General features: G+C 39.0%; 1 protein-coding gene across 1 annotated transcript in view; it reads right to left on the bottom strand.

Annotated features, from left to right (window-relative positions):
* Window positions 1-5,000, bottom strand: part of LOC106873305 (rho guanine nucleotide exchange factor 10) — a 170,300-nt gene that overhangs the window by 136,424 nt on the left and 28,876 nt on the right. Inside the window, exon 2 of the mRNA XM_089353614.1 lies at window positions 4,341-4,430. The gene's annotated coding sequence lies outside the window, so the exon portion shown is untranslated. The remainder of the gene's footprint in view (window positions 1-4,340; window positions 4,431-5,000) is intronic.

The following is a 5,000-nucleotide window of genomic DNA, read 5'->3' on the forward strand; positions in this document are numbered from 1 at the left end:
TTATCAGAACTGAAGGTTTGAATACTCTCTTTAACTCTTTTACTTGTTTCAGTCATTTGACTGCAGCCATGCTGGAGCACTACCTTTAGTCGAGCAAATCGACCCCAGGACTTATTTTTTGAAAGCCTAGTACTTATTTTATCGGTCTCTTTTGCCGAATCGCTAAGTTACGGGGACGTAAACACACCACCATCGGTTGTCAAGCGATGTTGGGGGGACAAACACAGACACACAAACACATACACACACATACATACATACATATATATATATATATATATATATATATATATATATATATATATATATATATATATATATATATATATATACATATATACGACGGGCGTCTTTCAGTTTCCATCTACCAAATTCACTCACAAGGCTTTGGTCGGCCCGAGGCTATAGTAAAAGACACTTGCCCAAGGTGTGTTTGTATGTCTGTGTTTGTCCCCCCAGCATCGCTTGACAACCGATGCTGGTGTGTTTACGTACCCGTAACTTAGCAGTTCGGCAAAAAGAGACCGACAAAATAAGTAGTAGGCTTACAAAGAATAAGTCCTGGGGTCGATTTGCTTGACTAAAGGCAGTGCTCCAGCATGGCCGCAGTCAAATGACTGAAACAAGTAAAAGAGTAAAAGAGAGTAATAGAGAAAGGTAGGACTGAAGCTGTTAGATGAGGAAATGTGCAACAAACTAGAATGAATGGTATTTAAATTTAAAATGTATTATTATAATAAAACTTGTTACAGAGACAAGAGTTGGGAATTGGAGCTAGTGATGTTTACAATTATTAACTATTAAAATTCAAAACTGATAATTAAGGGTTTTAATTATGTCTATGTAAAGATTAGGGGTAATGTCTTGATCATACATAAAGTATAATTATAAAAGATGAGTATTAAGGGCTATTATTAAAAAAAACCCAGTTAAATTAAGAATGCAACATGGAACCAGGCAAGTATATATCTTTATAATAATAATTCTAATATGTATATAGATGTGTGTGCATGTGTGAGTTTGTGTACATGTGTGTGTGTGTGTGTGTGTATGTTCTTAGACAAGAATTTGTACTCTGCTAAAGTACAGAGTAACACCACAAATTGATGTAAAATTGCTTTTATTATAACTAATCATAAAAACAAACATATAAGTGGAGGCGGAGGTGGCGGCGGTGGTGGTGATGGTGGTGGTGGCGGTGGCAGTGGTGGTGGTGGTGGTGGTGGTTTGGTGGTGGTGGTGGTGGTGGTGGTGGTGGTGGTGGTGGTGGCTGAGACGTTGGTGTTGGCAGTGTGGTCACTGTTGTGGTAACTCACAGTTCAATGGTGTTTCACTATGACAACCAAATGATAACAGATTTAGATACAACTGACCTATTTAACTTGTGATTGCGTGACAACTGGAGTGAGAGATTATAAAGAGTGCATGTGTGTGTGTGTCTGTGTGTTTGTCTTTGTGGTTAAATAGATTTCCCAAGAATAGCGGAGGCTCCCATTATTTTTGACAAAGCTTTAAGGGAAGGAGCCCTTTTAGGAGAAAGGTACTCTGACATAACTCACAGTCAAAATAGTACCTGTCATCTTGCAATGCTTGTTGTGGGAACTTACTATGGCAACTGAGAGGATCACAAAAGGGTTGTACAGGTTTCTGTCACTTAAATCAAATGACATACAAATGTCTCGTTATTCATTTCATGATGATTTACCCAATGCCCATGGATATTACAGACGACACTGTTGTAAAAATTAACACATCCTTCTCCAAGCTTAGATTTGAAACTGTATCTAAAGATTCTCGGTCGTCCAAACTACCACATTCAACAGGCGCGAAAAAAGGTTTTCTTTGTCCTGCCAAAAAATTATAAATCATCTCCCTTTGACCTACGACCTCAGCCATATCAAGCAAAGTTCAAATGGACAGGAGCTGACCTATTTAGGCACAATCTCTGCTGCAGTATATCTGTCCTTCTAGCTGACACAGCGGTTATGAAATACCATGGTCAACGGAAGAGGTAGAAAGGCCTAGGATGCAGAGGAGAAAGGCAGTGTCATGGACCAAAAAAATTTCAACTTCTTGCCTAATGTGAAGCCAGAGCAATCTCTTATCTCTTACACTATTTCAATATTATGTGTCAAAATGAAACAATAACGTCTCTGTTGTAATGTGAGATACTTTCAGTTTAATGATGACGTACTGAGGTTACTTTGTTCAATGAAAATTCTACAAGGTGGTGCCCCAAATAAAAGAATAAAACAGTAGAATACACCCACACATACACATAAATACATGTATGTATGCATCTAAATGTATATATATATATATTTATAATAAATGAAAAGTGATCCTGAGAATCCAAACAGCTCCCTCAGTCAGCATTCCTGCAAATACCTGCTAAAAAAATGCATAGGAAAGAACAATGCTTCCCTAGATGTATGTGTTTCACCCCAATTCAAAATCCCTGAAGTTTCCTTCAGGCACAAAGTAAAAAGATCATCATCATCATCGTTTAACGTCCACTTTCCATGCTGGCATGGGCTGGACGGTTTGACTGAGGACTGGTGAGTCAGAGGCTGCACTAGGCTTAATCTGATCAGGCAAAGTTTCTACAGCTGGATGCCCTTCCTAACGCCAACCACTCCGAGAGTGTAGTGGGTGCTTTTTACTTGCCACCAGCACAAGGGCCAGTCAGGCGGTTCTGGTAACGACCATGCTCAAAAGGTGTATTTACGTGCTACCTGCACGGGAGTCAGTCCAGCAGCACTGGCAATGACAACACTCGAATGTTGTTTTTCATGTGCCACCGGCACATGTGCTGGTAAGGCGATGCTGGCAATGATCACACTCAAATGGTGCTTTTCACGTGTCACCGGCATGGGAGCCAATTCGTAGCCCTGGCAATGATCACGCTTTGATGTGCTTTTAACATTCCACTGGCACGAGTGCCAATCAGGTGAAACTGTCATCGGCCACGTCAGTGATTTTGGTTTGTACCACCAACGAAATCCATTGTTCTCAACGATATGTCTATCCTTCTGGATAGTTATAAAAGCAAGAACCCCCAAGCAAAAATCAGTTAGTCACTTGGTGACAACCCAGTTAGTGGGCTCGTGACAACTCAATCAGTTAGTTAATGAATGACAACTCAAGTCAGAGACAGATACCATCAGTTAGGGAGCAGAATGCTAGAATCATGATCACAAGCAAGACAGCTACTAAAGACAATGGTCAAATGGAGAAATAAAATTTACTGTCAGCAGCTATGAGACTCAACTTCCCACACTCTCTCACTTTCACTAAATTACTTTGTCTTCTCTGCACATTACCATATCTCTCTCTATGGTTTACTACTACAATAAGAACATACTACTACAATAAAAACACACAGGCCGAAATTAACCTTTTTACTTTGCATGCTCTAGGATTTTATCACCTGCCCATTGAGGCAAGGTATATTCAATGTAACGGTAAATAAATATTTCCTCAAAGCTCCAGGTATTGTTCATCTTTCACATCTTATAACATGCCGTTGCAATTAATTTCAGCTATACAAAATCTAATTTCTGCCATTACACATTTCAAGGCACCATATACATATATGTATTGTGTATATATGTGAGAGCATGTGTGCACCTGTACATGTAAATCAAAATGTGAATAACATCTGCTTTCCATTCTGGCTTGAGCCGGATGGTTTGACAAGGGTGGCCAGCTGGGATAGCTGCCCAGGTTCCAATTTGTCTATTTTGGCATGGTTTCCATGGCTGGATGCTCTTCTTAACATCAACAGAATGTACTGGGTGGTTTTTCTGTGATACCAGCACTGGCATTTTTACGTGGCACTAGTACGAGTGCATTAATGCAGTACCAGCATAGGTGCTTCTATGTGGCACTAACACAGGCACTTTTATGTGCCACTAGAATGGCACTGAATTGGATACTTTTACATGGCACCAGCATGAGTGCTTTTATGTGACACCAGCATCCACACGCCTTCTAAGGAAGAACCTCTCAGCTGAATATGTCAATATGTATATGTGTATATATGAATGTATGTATGTACCTATGTACACAAGCATAGCTAGAGTGTGTGCTGCCTGGGGTGGCCCTTCCCTCTGCTGCCCCCACAAAAACACATATTGCCTACAGCAGACCCAAAACTGCTGCCCCTTTAAAAGTGCTGCCCAAGGCAGACTACCCCTACCGTATCCTCCTAGCTATGCTAGTGGCTATGTACATACGTCTCTACCCACTCTGTATTTTTGTCAGATATTAGATTAGGTAACTAGCTACAAAAAGAACAACAATCAAAGCTAAAGAATTCTAAAGAAAGAATTACATACCAAAGGCAAGGAACTGCTATTTGGACGTGACAGTTTATAGTTGTACACAACCTTTGGTACTGGCTGTCTCTCGGAGCCCAGCTGTGATTCCTGAAAGAATAAACATTAAAGGTTAGAAAATAAATAATAAGTTTAAGAAACAGGTTGAAGAAAGCTAGTGATGTTGTTGATGTTGTTGTTGTTGTTAGTGATAGTGTTTAGCCCCAAGGTCAGCTTTCATTCATGTAGACCGATGATGAAAGACTTCCAGCCATGCACCCTGTCGTTTTATGAGACATTACATGAAATTGTTCAAATTAATGTGTTCTTTAAGATTGTAGACAGCAAGGTGTGATTTGATGGATATCTGGCTTTAAATTTTTAGCTGGTCCAGTGACCACATAAAGGTTCTTTTCATTGGCTCAAAGAGTGGTTAGTCAAATGTGGTGGTGATGACAGAGGAGGACTGTACAATAAGATTGTTTATATGACACTATATATATATATATATATATATATATATATATATAATAATATTAGGGACAAAATCCAAAATTACAGGTAAAAACTCAATTAAAATCAATTTATAAAAAATTTAAAATAAATTGAGCTTTATAGATAAAATATATATGAAATATATAGTTTTAGGGAAAATAACCAAGTTTCAAGAACTCACCGATG

Source organism: Octopus bimaculoides, chromosome 6 (genome assembly GCF_046866305.1).
Source record: "Octopus bimaculoides isolate indiv1 chromosome 6, ASM4686630v1, whole genome shotgun sequence".
Lineage (NCBI taxonomy): Eukaryota > Metazoa > Mollusca > Cephalopoda > Octopoda > Octopodidae > Octopus > Octopus bimaculoides.